This window comes from Chiloscyllium plagiosum, chromosome 8 (genome assembly GCF_004010195.1).
Source record: "Chiloscyllium plagiosum isolate BGI_BamShark_2017 chromosome 8, ASM401019v2, whole genome shotgun sequence".
NCBI classification, from domain to species: domain Eukaryota; kingdom Metazoa; phylum Chordata; class Chondrichthyes; order Orectolobiformes; family Hemiscylliidae; genus Chiloscyllium; species Chiloscyllium plagiosum.
This window is the reverse complement of record NC_057717.1, coordinates 3,081,960-3,097,865: the sequence shown is the minus strand read 5'-3', so window position 1 is coordinate 3,097,865 and position 15,906 is coordinate 3,081,960.

Genomic DNA, 15,906 nt, shown 5'->3' with positions numbered 1-15,906 from the left:
AGTTCCTCCCAGTCTATGTTTGCCAGATCCTCTGTAATGATCGTGATACTGATAGGAGGCACAGTTGTGAGGGGGACATACAGGAGACTGTGTGGCTCCAGAAGGGACCCCAGGATGGTGTGCTGCCTCCCAGGTACCAGGGTCAAGGATGTCTCTGATCGCAATTGAACATTATGAAGGGGGAGGGTGAACATCCAGAGGTCATTGTGCACATCTGTCCAAATGACAGACGTAGACAGAGGGATGGGGTCCTATGAAATGAGTACAGGGAGTCAGGTGAGAAGTTAAAAAAACAGGATATTGACCTTAAAGATCTCCAGATGACTCCCAATGCCAAGTGCCAGTGAGGATAGAAATAGAAAGGTAGGTCGGATGGATGTGTGGCTGAGGAGCTGGTCTAGTGGGCAGGGTTTTCAGTTCTTGGGTCATTGGGATATCTTCTAGGGTAGAGGGGACCTGTACAAAGGGGATGGTTTGCACTTGAAGCAAAGGGGCACAAGTATCCCAGGGAGGAGATTTATTCGTGTTACCCAGGAGGATTTAAACTAGTTTGGCAGGGAGTTGAGACTCTGAGTGAGAGAGGGACCATCGAAAAGTCAGGGGAAATACATCAGCCATCAAGAGCAAGTTATCTATTCAGGATATAGAGGGGCACAGTCGAGGGAAGGAAAGATATCTGGTTTAAAGGGAATTTATTTCAAAACACGAGGCCTGATTGGGAAGGCAGACGAGCTCAGAGCATGGATTAGCTCTGGGGACTGGGATATTATCGCCATAATAGAAACATGGCTGAGAGAATGGCAGGAAAGGCGTGACAGAAGGGCATGTAAGTGAGGAGGGAGAGTTGTTCTTTTGATTAGGAAGGACATAAGACCTGTGCATCGAGACAATTCTGTTAAGCAGTAATCAAATGAGGCCATAAATTTAAAAGCTAGAAACAAAGAGGGGATGGTCAGTCTGCTGGGATCGTGTTCTAGACCCTCAAATAGCCAGCGGGTACAAGAGGAGCAAATGTATAGTGAGTTTGCAGGTACCTATAAAAATAATAGAGTAGTATTGGATGGAGATTTTAACTTCCCCTGGATTGACTGCGTCACCCAGAGGGTAAAAGGACCGTACTGGGTGGAATTTGTAAAATGTGTCCAAGGAAGTTTCCTCAATCAAGACGTAGACGGCTCTATGCTACTCAGGCGGGTGCAACACTGGTCCTCTCCTCAGAAAACGAGGTCAGGCAAATGACTGAAGTATCAATCGGAGAGCACATTGCGTCCAGTCACCACAACTGTCTTTGTTTTAACATAGTTGTGGAAAAGATCAGACAGGTTGACAGATTTAGGTCTTAAAATGGAACTGGGCCAATATTGAGGCCATTCAGCAGGATCGAGCAGGGGTTGATTGGGTGAAGGAAAAACTCACACAACACTAGGTATAGTCCAGATGGTTTACAGAGGAACCTCGATTATCTGAACGTGATGGGCGGGCACGATTTCGTTCGGATAATTGATTATTCGGTTAATCGATTCAATACCTTTCCTCTGGGGCTCGGAGTTTTCAGTCCAGTCTACTCTCTGTTCAGGTGACTAGGCAGCAGCAAGCCATGAGCGAGCCCGCAACCCTGTCAAACCCAAAAACACACCCCCTCGCCTCCAAACCCATCCAACACCGCCCCACCCGCCTCTCAACATCGCCCCCAAACCGAACCAACAGCAATTCCTGCCCTCAAAACCGTCTGACATCACCCTCCACCCGCCGCCTGCACCCAACTCCCAGACGATTCCTACATCACCCTCAGCCCGTCCCCAAACCCATTCAACACCGCCCCCCGCCCACCACACCCACCGTACAATCCATGTCCACGCCCATGCCCCCGTAAGTGTTACCTAAGTAAGCGGATAGTGAAGAAGGTGTTTGGTATGCTTTCCTTTATTGGTCAGAGCATTGATTATAGGAGTTTGGAGGTCATGTTGCAGCTGTACAGCACATTGGTTAGGGCACTTTTGGGATATTGCATGCAGTTCTGGTCTTTCTCCTATTGGAAGGATGTTGTGAAACTTGAAAGTGTTTAGAAAAGTTTTGCCAGGATTGGAGGATTTGAGCTATCGGGAGAGGCTGAAACGACTGGGACTGTTTTCCCTGGAGCGTCAGAGGCTAAGGGGTGAAATTGTTGAGGTTGATAAAATCATGAGGGGCAAGGATAGGATAAACAGACAAGGTCTTTTCCCTGGGGTAGTGGAGACCAGAAATGGAGGTGAGAGATGGAAGATTTAAAAGGGACCTATGGGGCAACCTTTTCACGCAGACTGTGGTTATGTATGGAATGTACTGCCAGAGGAAGTGGTGGAGGCTTGGACAATTGCACCATTCAAAAGGCATCTGGATTGGTATATGAATATAAAGGGTTTATTGGGATATGGGGCAAGTGCTGGCAGATGGGACGAGATTAGGAAAGGCTATGTGTTCGGCGTGGACGAATTGGACCGAAGGGTCCGTTTATGTGCTGTACGTCTCTAGGTCTCTCTGGCTCTAAATGTTTTCCACTGTTCATTCTGTTTCCACTGTTTATCTTGGTCAGTTCTCTCTCACCACCTTTGCTACAATTTCTAATGAATTCCTGTTTAATGCAGGGATGAGCAATGAAATACTGCTGGGCAACATAAAAACTGTTCTCCTGCTTGTGTTTTTGACACATACCACCCAGAATTTGCATTCAGGCTGATTCAGCTGCATAATCTGAGGCCAAATGCTTTCCATGTAATGCCTTTGTTATCCATTAGTGTCAGGGTTCCCATCTTGCTTTTCCATTCTGCCTGAGATCCTGTAAGGATGTTTACTGTTGAATATTTATGTTCCACCTTTTGTTCAACTTGTAATCACGTCTGTCTCGTGACTAAGTCTCGTTTTTCTCTGTGTCACAAGTTTATTATCTTATTTTAGATACTTTGTCCGTTCCAAAAAAAAGCAACATTATAATTTCCTCTTCCCCACAATGCCCTATCACATACCGATTGATTGATGTACAGTTTTAGTTAAACTCTGTCCCTTCCTGCTCTTTTCTGCTTGTCTTCAGCCACATTCCCACGCTGTTCCGAGGCTTCACGTTTTCTCTTTGGATTTGGAAATCTCCTTTCATCTGAACTATGTCCCTGCACCCTCCATGTCAGTTTAAAGCCCTGTCCATAAACCTACCGACGTGATTGGTCAGGTCACTGCTCCCAGCAGTGTTGATTTTAAATCACTTATGGGATGTTGCTGTCTCTGGCTGGCCAGCATCGCATGCCCAACCTGACCAGCCTGAGAGCTGAGTGGCTTGCCAGATCATTACAGTGGGCATTTGAGCGTCAATCCCATTGCCCTGGGTCTGGATTCATACGTAGGCCAGATTTTCAACTAATTCGATTCACTGTGTGTGGTATCTACAAACGGCTGGGCGGATTGGAGAATGCAAAGGCTGTGGGCCCTGATAACATTCCAATCAAGCTGTTCCTGCTGGGATACAGCACTGGCACCTACCTGACAATGTGGGAAACTATCCGGGTGTGGGTTCAATGATATGGTCAGTCCAGTTCTGGATAACGGTAATCCCCGGGATATTGCTCGGTGGGTGTTCAGTGATGGTGGTGGCATTGAAGGTTGGAAGATATGGGTGTGTCTGGGTGTGTCCTGTACACACACAGACAAAACATCAGACAATCAATGATTGCCCTATTGTTCTAATCCCTATCATTAATAAAGTGATGAAGGTGTCATATACAGTGGGATCAAGCATCACTTCCTCAACACTAACCTGATCACTGAAGCTCAGTTTGGGCTCTCATCCTTTGGGCTCATTGAACCCTGTGTTTAATAATGCACAACAAGAAAACACACAGCTGAAATCTAGGGTTGAAGCGACAGTGACTGCAATTAACATCATCATAACTGCATTTGACCAAATGCCGTATCCAGGATTAACGGCAAAATTGGAGCAAATAGGAATCGTCTGCACGGGCTGAAGCTATACCTGAAAGGAAGGTGGCTGGGGTTGGTGTGGAGCAGCCACCTCAGCTCCAGGACAGCTCTGCAACAGTTACCCGGGAGAGGGGTTTCTGAGTAAACCTGTAGATCAAAATTTTAAAGGTAGGGCATCATACTCCTCCGGGATGATCGGACTGCTCTCTCGTTAGACAGAGACGACTGGTGTCAGTTTAACTGGACAGTCATCATGCCTCAAGTAAGGTCGACGTTGAGTAGGACAGTCCTTTCGTCACCCCAGTCAGTGCAGGAATTGAACCCACACTGTTGGCATTAATATCTAGCCGTCCAACTGATTGAGCTAACCAAGTCCTCCCTCAGCTCCATGGGGAAGATACTGTAACATTATTCTGCTAAGATATGTTGTTAGCCAAATCTAGACCAGGTGGAACTAGAAACAAGCTTCCTAGCTTAGAGAGAGGGAGAGCATTCGTGAGCTCTCAGAGTGCTCCTTGCCCTAGGCCCAATCATAAATGACCATCCCTACACTGTAAAGTCACAAGTGGAAACGTTTGCCAATGATTGGACAATGTTCAACACCATTTGTGATTCACTCAGATACTGAAGCAATCCTTGTCCAAATACAACAGGACCTGGAAATATGCAGGCGTGTGCTTACCAGTGACAAGTACCATTTCCATTACACACGTGCCAGACAACGATTACCTATAACAATAGAAAATTGAACCATATGCCAAAGATGAATTCAATGCCACCACCATCACTGAACACCAACCCAGCAATATCCCGGGTATTCCCGTTATCCAGAACTGGACTGACCATCTAATTTCATAACCCGCTCCTGTGAAGGGTTTATACTAAAACGTCGACTCTCCTGTACCTCAGTTGCTGTCTGACCTATTGTGCTTTTTCCAGTGCCACACTTTGATACATATAAATTGATTGGCAACAAGAATATGGCAGGAGCTAGGAATCCTGCAGAAATAACTCACCTCATGGTTTCCGAAAGCCTGCACAACATCTATAAAACACACATTGAATGTGTGTGTGATGAAATACTCCCATTTGCCTGTGTGAGTGCAGCTTCAACCCTCACCCACCGACACTCAGTAGCAGCAATGTCTGCAATCTGCACCGTGCTCTGCAGAAATTTACCAAGGCTCCTTCCAACGTGCATCCGAAACCACGACGATCAAGAAGGACGTGGGAAGCAGACACATGGGATCATCACCATGTTCACATTTCATTCCAAGCCACCCACCATCCTGATTGGGAAGCATATTGCTGTTCTTTCAGCGTCACTGTTTCAACGTCCCTCCGTAATGCACATCTACAGCACATGGACTGCAGCGGGTCAATGCGGCAGCTCATACCCACCTTCTCAAGGGCAACACGGGACGGGCAATTAATACCATCCCAATCATATTCCATGAAGAAACTAAAATGAAAAATATTGTCATGCCCAATGCTGGACACTGTGCTTTGGGTTTTGTGTGCTCAGGCAGGTGGGGTCCAGGCAGTAACCTGTTTGTTGTGAACAGCCGAAGGAAAACGAGTTTGAAGCAAGCTGTCCATCTCTCAAATGCATGGCCTACATGCCGAGCATCACACAGACAATCACATCCCACATTACTGAGCTATGAGATAGACAGAAGCAATTCAAAATGTACTCATATCAGACTGTAACATGTTTAAACACACAGTGATATTGTTGTCACGAAAATGATTATGAGTGAATATTAGCAGGGAGAAAGTGAGGACTGCAGATGATGGAGATCAGAGTCAAAAAGTGTGGTTCTGAAAAATCACAGCCGTTCAGGCAGCATCTGAGGAACAGGAGAGTCGACGATGAGTTCACAATATTAATACAAGGGAAAATAGTTGTATATTTTCAAAGACCATGTAGTTAATAATAATGTGGTTCAGGGTGTGGGAATGAGATTCATCATTTCAATGCTCCTTTACTGTGAGTTGGGCACTGTTTTCATCATATTGTTTTTATAAAAGTGAGCAGAATAAAGGGGGGATATATGGCTTATTGCACCATCTAAAAGTTGGTATTATAAAAGGCTATCGAAACTTCAGTAAAGAGATTTTACTGTTAATGGTTAGAACAATACTGCAAACATTTACACAGAGATTTCCAGCTCAAGTCACACATAAGGACGTTGGGCTGGGATCATACTGGCCATCAATGGAGCTGTACAATTCTGTTTGGATACTGACATTGTGGGGCTAATATGCACTGTATATGGTTTATGATGGATTCAATGCAAGATGCCATGTGCTGCGGGAGCCCACTACCTTTATAACACCTTCATTCAGGATCGGGTCAAAGGTATAGAATTAAAGAGCTTACGTGGCACACAAGAAGAGATATATTTGCAAGACATGGTTGTTGACAGGTCATTGTTACAAATGTTGAACTGCGTTTGGACCAGCGCCATGTGCTAGTCCATTGACCAATCTGCCCCACACCCATCTCCCTGTTGTTCGGGTATGTCTCTAACCAGTCTATTGTGAGGGATTGTGTGAGTAACAGCCCAGATCCAGTTTGGATGCTCTCTGAACAGATTGTGGAGATGGCCAATGTTTTGGAGGTCATGGTGAAGCTCAATAACACTGTGTCTGAATTCAGGCTTTATTCTCAAAGTCATGTTCAACAGCTTTGCTGCCTGCAAGATGGTTTGTTCACTGATCTGAACATGAATCTGCTGTTTACTAGAGTCACTGAATTGTGTAATAGTTAGCTGTGTGCTCTGGTATTTTAATTATTATTCACTTCAATTGTTTTTCAACGGAAAAACAATAATGTTTGGTTTATTATAAAATATGTAAGAAACAAAGTGATATTAACTCTTAAAAATGTAAAAGTGACCTGGTGTATATTTCCCTCAGACTAATCAAGCAACAGTCAGATATTGCCTCTGAAGCAGGATTATGCGAACAGAATTATGTCCCAGGCAACATCACCAGCCTCTCTGGTAGGGTCTGTCCCACTGACAGGACACAGCCAGGCTGAGGGGGCAGCTACTTGGTATATAGTCAATACAGTGTTCAGCATTGATGCTGGATCCCGTGGCTGCTAGACTGCTCTGTGGCAGATTATGGGTAATCAGTAAAAGGGAAACATATAATTGACCACATCATCACCGATTTGCCGACTGCAGATACACTTCTCCATTTCATATATCGGTAAGAATGGTCACTGCACAATGGGAAGCAAGGGTTATCTTCACATGTTGCAGACCCTCCTCACCATGCCCTCTGGGCAATGAATGGGACAAACTTTAAACAGATTGAATAACAAATGATGATGCATCCTTGAGATGCAATGGCCCATTGGCAGCAGCAGAATTATACTCTGTACAACTCAGTCTGCAACCTCACAGCCCGACATACCTCCCACTGTACAGTAACGGTCACAGCCCGACATACCCCCCACTGTACAGGAACAGTCACGGCCCGACACACCTCCCACTATACACTAACCATCACACCCCGACATGTCTCCCACTGTACAGTAACCATCACGGCCCGAAATACCTCCCACTCTATGGTAACCATCAAGAGAAGCACGGTGGTTCAGTGTATAGCACTGCTACCTCACAGCACAAAGGTCCTGGGGTGACTGTCTGTGTGGAATTTGCACGTTCACCCCGTGTCTGTGTGGGTTTCTTCCCACAGTCCAAAGATGTGCAGGTCAGGTGAATTGGCCATAATAAATTGCCCATAGTGTTAGGTGCTTTAGTCAGAAATGGGTCTGGGTGGGTTACTCTTCGGAGGGTTGGTGTGGACTGGTTGGGCCGTTGGGTCGGTTCCCACTCTTTAGGGAATCTAATCTACTCTCCAAGCTCAAGTCAGCAATATGATGGAATAATCATTTGTCTGAATGAGTGCAGCTCCAACAGTATGGACTTACTAGCAACAGACAACAATGTTGTGTGGGGAATATCCAATCTCGCAAATTTGATTGATTATTTTGAGGAAGTGACAAAATAGATTGATGAGGGCACGGGGCTGGATGTTGGCCGTTTGGACCTTAGCAAGGTCTTTGATATGGTTCCTTATGGTAGGCTCATACAGAAGATGAAGTGAAATGGGATCAGCGGTCAGTTAGTAAGATGGATTGAAAACTGCTTGGTCTTAGAAGACAGAGTCGTGGTGGAACAGTGTTTTTGTGACTGGAGATCTGCAAATAGATTGGCGGAGTTACAGATTGTGAGGATGATTGCCAGAAAATACAGCAGGATATAAGTCAGCTGCAGACTTGGACAGAGAAACCACAGATGTAACTTTATCTGGACAGTTGCAACATGATACGTATTAGAAGGTCTAATGCAGGAGAGAAGTATAAAGTGGATGGAAAAACTACAGGCCGCAACAACATCTGAAGGGATCTAGGTGTACAGCTCCACAGTTCCCTGAAAGTGGCAACACGGGTGGATAGGGTGAGCAAGAAGACTAATGGTAAACTTGCAGACATGCATCGGAGCTGCAGTATGAAAATTAGCAGGTCATATTGCAGCTGTAGAGAAACTTAGTTCGGGCACATTTGGAATATGGTGTACAGTACTGTTTGCCACACCAGCAGTACGATGTGGAAGTGTTGGAGAGGATATGGAAAAGTTTTACCAGGATGTTGTATGGTTTGGAGGGTATTAGCCAGAAGGAGAAATTGAACAAACATGGTTTGTTTGCACCTGGACGTCATTGGCTATAGGGCTATCTGATAGATATTTACAAAATTATCAGAGACATAGATAGAAAGACAGTTAGAGGCTTTTTCCCCGAGTAGAAATATCAATTACTCAGGACCATAGGTTTTAGGTAAAGGAAAAAGTTCACGAGATCTGCTCGGCAAGTTTCTTTTTGCTTTTCCAGATAGAATGTGAAAGTGCCTGAAATACACTGATAGAGGGAAGAAGCTAATATAGCAAGGTTTAAGAGGGATCTTGACACAGAGTAGAGACAGCAACGAATAAAATGACATAGAATGTGTAGAAGCAAAAACTTTCGTTTTAACTTTAGAAGGGCATCATGTAACAACATATTTTGTTGATCTCTTCTCATCAACTTGCAGGTTCATGTCCTCCCTTCCACTGTCGGAAACTCAATATGGAGATTTTGACATGAAAGTGCGAGCTGGTAACTGGTGACTCCATCTTGCCCCTCGCTCCTACGGCCTTCTATCTTGGACACCAACGTCTCGGGGGACACTGCACTGACAGAAGCTGCACGTATGCCACATCCACCGATGCTGGCATCTGTCACATGCCAGCCTCACCATGCCATCCCAGCACATCTCCGACCCACTGATAGGACACATGTGTACTTCAATGCTGCAGTTCAGGGTGCCCTGACAGCTCTCATTGCAATGCTGCTGCAAGGACACTGTGTTCAGGGACATACACCCAACTCATGGACTGTCCCTCTGGGCTGTTCACTCCGTGATTGTAGAGGCTCAATACTGCTGCAAGGACACTGTGCTCAGGGACACACACTCAGTTCATGGACTGTCCCTCTGGGCTGCTCACTCCGTGTTTGTACACACCCACTTTGAACTGACTTGAATGCTCACAGAATTATTGCCTTGCCTTACCCTGCCCTCAGCTGTGTATCCCCTCAGCCAGAACTACCAGGCTCACCCGCCTGCTGTATTGTCTTCGTGTTTGGCAGAGACACAAAACCAGGAAGCTTGATATCATTGTCCACAGTCAGTCACGGTGCCCAGCACAGTGAGTCAAGGAGAGTCTCAGATCCCAGTCTGGGAGCTTGGACACGGTCCGTCAGCCTGTCGTGGTTGTTAAGGTCAGGATCCATCCCCTGTGAGGGGGTGAGGAGCTGAATGTTGGGAGACCCTTATCCCCCTTGGCTCTTTCTCTCCTATTGTGGGATAGTTCCATCTGGAATGTGAAAAATTAGCAAGAGGTATTAAGGGAGATGGAAAAGGTTAGTACAACTGTTAGTGCTCGTACATCTGGGGGAAAGTTGGCGACGTGTCCTGAGTGAGTGATTAGGCAGCACAGACACCAGGCAGAGTTGGGGAGAGGGACCGAGAAGAGGTTAGAGAGAGGCCGAGAGAAGGTGCTGCATTTAGGGAGAGTGGGAGAACATGCGGCTTGGTGAGAGGTCGGTGCAGTAACAGAAAGCAAGTGAGGGAGAGGACACGAAGTCCAGATGGTGGCACTTACCCTGGTGGAGTGGAGAAGGTCACTGACCTCCTTCCTACACTGCTGGGCATTCACCCAGAAGGTTGGCACCTCACTGACCCAGGGGTCAGCCTTGGACCAAGCTGGTAAGGTCTGGTGTCATAGCCTTCCCTGCCAGTCCTGGAGGAAGATAATGTCCTTCTCGTGCGCCATGCCATCCACCAGAACCTCAGGGGCTTGGCCACAATTGGGGCCCTAGGTTTACCCTGTCTGCCATGTCCAGGGCAGCTTTGGCTTGCCAATCTAAGATTGTACCGACATTTTAATAATAGCACCTGAAACAGAGAGGCGGGTTCATTCTGGGATATCCAGGCAGTGGGCAGTTGTTATGATGAAGGGGAAAATCATCACGTTAGTGTCAGATAAGAGGAAGACTCCTCGGACAGGGAAGGTAGTTAATGAGGCAGATTGCGGATAGTATCATGAGAAAATGCACTTCACCTTATGGAGAGAGACCCTCCATGAAACTGGACTAAATTAAGACTTGACCAAATTTTAAGATGGTTCAGGCCTCTGTCTGTCTGAATCAAAATCGGGATGCATTGTGAAATATTGGGAGCAACAAACTTGGAGCGCATTATTATACAGGAGATTCAAATCCTTAAAAAGGAGTAACACAATGTTCCAGACTGTTAAAAGGAGCTGAGGAAACTCCCCTGCCTTATAGTTACCTACATTATCCAACCCTCACTAGTGTCGGAGGCCTGGAGAATGGCGAAGGCTGCAGCTTTGTTTAATATGGAGCAAGGGACTGACTGAATAGGTCGCGGCTGGAATTCTGAGACAGTGGATAAACGGTCACTGAGGAAGTCCCAGGGACTCCAGGACAGTCGGTCTGGATTTGTGCAAGGAAGATCACGTGTAATTAATCTGACTGTGTCGGTTTGAGGCAGTAACTTGTAACTGCATGTGACTTCCTTGGATTTGACGAGAGATACCATGGCAGGCTGTTTAAAAATAGGTACAATGGCGTCCAGATGAAAGGAGCAAACAACGCAGAGAAGTGCAAGGCAAGGCATTTGGGGACATCAACAATAGAGAGGAATGGACAATAAATGAGAGCATCGTCAGTGTGAGCCGATAAATGAAGTTAGCTGGAAACACCAATAATCTCATTAATGCAGCAAATTGCATCATTTCCTCTGTCAGCCAAAGGGCAGAATTTCAGAGCAGGAAGCAGAAGCTTATGCAGGTACTGTATAAATAATGAGCTCAGTCACAGCTTGGGTACTGTGTGCAGTTCTGGTCTCCCCATCACATGGGAGGATGGAATTGGATTGGAGAGGGTACAGAGGAGATTCTTCACCCAGTGACAGTGGAAGTGCAGTTATGGGAAAGATTTGAATGGAGGATGCTGAGAGGAGATTTGATTGGGGTGCACTTATTGTCAGGAAACTGGAAAGAAAGAGAGAGAATACCTTGTCCTGTTGGAGAGCTCAGTTACCAGTGGCGAATATTTAATGTAATTGGTTGAAATATTAGAGAAGTGATGAGAAATTGTGATTTCACGCAGTTTATGGTCGGGCTCTGGGAGTCACACATGGAGGTGGAGTAGATGCAGAAACTCACAAATTATTTAAAAAAGCTGCCGGGATCTGCACCTGACGTTCTGTAGTATCCGCAGAGATAGAACTAGGGCTTTAAAAAACGTTACATCTTGTCCAATGCAGACAGTGGACAGAGTCATCTCCATTATACTGTACTATTTTCTGAAGTTTTCAAAGGTTACCAATATCTGATAGAATCAATACGTAGGGATGAAGGGTCAAGACAGGGCGGAGCAGTGTGTGAATTGATTAGCATCATAATAATACTGATCCCATCCTTTATACACAATGCTAATTCACCGTGTTGGCCTATTTATCCTTCCTGTAGAAATGGGGAAAACCGGTGATTATCCAGGTCTGTCGTGGTCACACTGCAACCCCATCTCCATAATGACAGCGACATCTGACCTGGTTCACACTATTTAAAGCTACCATTACACTGGCCTTGTTGAAACGTTCCCAGCTTCAATCTTGGCCCACTGAAGGCTGCTCTCAGTCAACTAATGTTTTTCACTCTCAATTATTCTCTACCATCATCCTGAACTTTACAATAAGATGATCGCTGCGCCGCAAAACCATCCCCAACTGACACTGGATCCCATTGCCCTGGGTCTGGATTCATAGGTAGGCCAGACTTGGCAGTGAGGCTTCTCACTCTCGGATTGGGTCAGGCATGGGGTTTTTTTTTGGAATTGTGCTACTTACAGAGATTAAGAGAGTTGTATAGAATTGAGGAAAGAACAGGGATATGGAAGGCTGTAGTTAATGAAGACTTTTGTTGATGTCAGATGCTGAGGTTCTGGAAAGAATATGGACCAGCAAGCTGTACAATATGACAGAGTTTACAGAGACAGGAACAGCAACAGAGCCTGGAGACAGTAACACAGATAGGGGATAGGGAGTATTGCAGACACTGGAGGAGGTTGCTGCTTTAGGGATGGTTGTAGGGGAGTGTAACGTTTACACAGATAGAGGTGTAAGAGCTGGAGAAGGTTATAGAGATGATTAGATTGGTGGGGAGACCGGGGGAGCTTACATTGACAGGGCGGGAGATTGCGACGGGGGAATGTTACATAGATAGTATGTCTTGTAGAAACTGATTGGGAGAGTCACAAGCATTGGAGCTGGTTCCACAGATCGGAGGTTTTACAGGGTCCTGAGAGGATTACGCAGATAGGGAGGTTTGTAGGATGTCCACATTTTCAGAGTGTTTCAGGAATGGAAAAGGTTATAATGTTAAAGAGGGATGTTGGAGCTGTGGGAGTTCACAGAGACTCGGAGGTTTGAAGGGTTTGGGACTGTTTATGGATAAAGGGATATATTTAGGGGCAGTAATATGGAACGCAGAGGGAGAGTTTAGATTAGATTCCCTACAGCATGAGAACAGGTACTTCGGCCCAACAAGTCAACACCAACTCTCCAAAGAGTAATCCACCCAGACCCACTTCTCTCCGACAATGCACCTAACACTATGGACAATTTAGCATGGCCGATTCATCTGACCTGCACATCTTTGGACTGTGGGAGGAAACTAGAACACCTGCAGGAAACCCACGCAGACTCAGAGAGAAGGTGCAAACTCCACACAGACAGACAGTCACCTAACGCTGGAATCGAACGTGGGTCCCTGGCACTGTGAGGCACCATCGCTCACCACTGAGCCGCTGTGCTTCCCAAATTGCAGAATGACACAAAGAGAGAGTGTTTGAGGTGCTGGGAGGACTGTAGGGAGTGGACGAGCAAACGGAGATGTGGAGTGCTGCTGTGACTTGAAAAGGGTGTGGAGGTGTTCATATCGGTAAGGAGGTCGGTAGGGTTGGGAGAAGGTTACTGTAGTCGTGTGGTGCTATAAGCCAGGAGGCAGGAGTGTGATCGGACCTGCAGAAGGTTACAGGGATATCACGTTTTCTCGGGGCTTGAGGAAAGTACACAGGTGGGTATTTTGCTCCAGGCTGTAGGATTTTACAGAGACGGGGTTACTGTAAGTATTGTGAAAAACTAGAGAAATGGGAATTATTGTACTGAGAGCAGAATGAGATTATTGAGATTGAGCATGTTATCGACACTGGAGCAATTTACATACAGGGAGAGTCGTCAGCATCGGAGTAGGTTTCAAATATACAACGGGAATTTGGGAGGGGTGGAGGTTACAGAATTAGGAAAATTTCTGGGAATTACAAGCATTTAAGACATTGGCACAAACAATTTAGACCGAAAGGCATGTTTCCTTGCTGTATGACTCTATTACATGACAAGAGATAGCGTGAGGAGGAAATATAGAATAGAACGATCCCAGGTTTCAATACCATCTCCTAGAGGGAGGCCTGCTTTCCTCTCTGTTGTACTGATCCTCAGTACGACAGTACAGGCCTGAATTGATAACCGTCAACTTACTGTATTGACATAGGAAGGCTCAGTACAGCAGAGATGAAAATTAACAAGAGGGTGGTGTTTGAGCCTGGGACCATTATGCTCTGTGTTTACCCTTCAACACTGTAACTGTGTCATGTCTTCTGGACCAAAGTTCGATCCCTTAAATACACTCTGCTCTGTTCACTGTGAGTGATCTTACCGGCTGCAGGATTTACTGAAGGCTCCAGATCTCACTCTCCATCTCTCTGGCTGTCCAACTGTCTCCAGTGTGGTGATGGACGAGACAGGAATTGGGAATTCTGTTGAGTCAAGAGCATCCTGAGTATCTACAGGAAATTAGACTGATGCAGTCAGGATTACACATGGAGAATGGCATTGAGTCCCACAAAGATCTGGAAAATCCCAGTCTCCATCCCTAGTCTGTGTTGCCTCATCTCCCTGGAGTGGAGAATTCTGTTGGCTCAAGATCTGGAGTAGCTGCAAAAGGTGCAGTCACCGGCATCAATTAAACCCTCACAGTGACAGTTACCATATGGAGAGAGACTGTGTGATATCACCAGAGTGCAAGAAGTTATCAGGATCAAATCACGGTCAGGAAGAAGGTGCACTGGGATCAGTACTCAGTAGATCATCCCATCAGGACTAAAATAAATCATCCCATCGATACTTCTGTCTGAACATTATTGTGAATGATTCAGCCTTAGCTTTTCTCTTGCTGTGCTGAGCTCTTCCATCATTGAGGAAGGTGGTATGTGGGGATCCTCTTCCTCCATTGAGTTGTTTGATTGACCTCACAATTCAACCTGACTGCATGTGACAGGATTGCACATGTAATGTGCAATGTAAAAGTGGGGTTTTGTCTCCAGAAATACTATGTGCGGTCGTCACTGTTCTCAATATGGCCATTGTGCAATGTGCCTGCAGCCGGTAGATTGGTGAAGATGAGGTAACGTATGTTTCTCCCTGTCAGTCGTTCCCTCCCGACCCGGTGCAAACCCAGTCAAGCAGCTATGACCTTGTGGACCCGACCATCGTGATCAGCAATGCTGCTGCTGAGCCCCTCTGGTTGGTGCTTTTAAAATGGCCCACCAGGTATAGATTCTCCAGACTGACATTCCCCTCTCTGTAACATCTCCAGCCTTACTTTCCTCTCTCTGTAAAATCTCAGCCTTGCTTTTCTCTCTCTGTAACATCTCTATCCTTGCTTTCCTCTCTCTGTTACATCGCCAGCCTTGCTTTCCTCTCTCTGTAATATCTCCAGCCTTGCTTTCCTCTCTTTCTGTAACATCTCCAGCCTTGCTTTCCAATTTCTGTAACATCTCCAGCCTTGCATTCCAAAGTCTATAACACCTCCAGCATTGCTTTCCTTTCTCTCTTACGTCTCCAGCCTTACTTTCCTATCCCTGTAACATCTCTAACCAAGCTTTCCTGTCTCTGTAACATTTCCAGCCTTGCTTTCCTCTCTCTGTAATATCTCCTGACTTGCTTTCCTGTCTCAGTAATGTCTCCAGCCTTGCTTTCTTCTCTCTGTAACATCTCCAGCTTGCTTTCCTCTCTCTTCTTAACATCTCCAGAATTGCTTTCCTATCTCTGTAACGACTCCAGCCTTGCTTTACTCTATCTGCAATATCACCTGCCTTGCTTTCCTCTCTCTCTAACGTCTCCAACCTTACTTTCCTATCCCTGTAACATCTCTAACCTTGCTTTCCTATCTCTGTAACATCTCTAACCTTGCTTTCCACTCTCTGTAACATCTCCAGCCATGCTTTCCTATCTCTGTAGCATCTTCGGTCTTGCTTTCC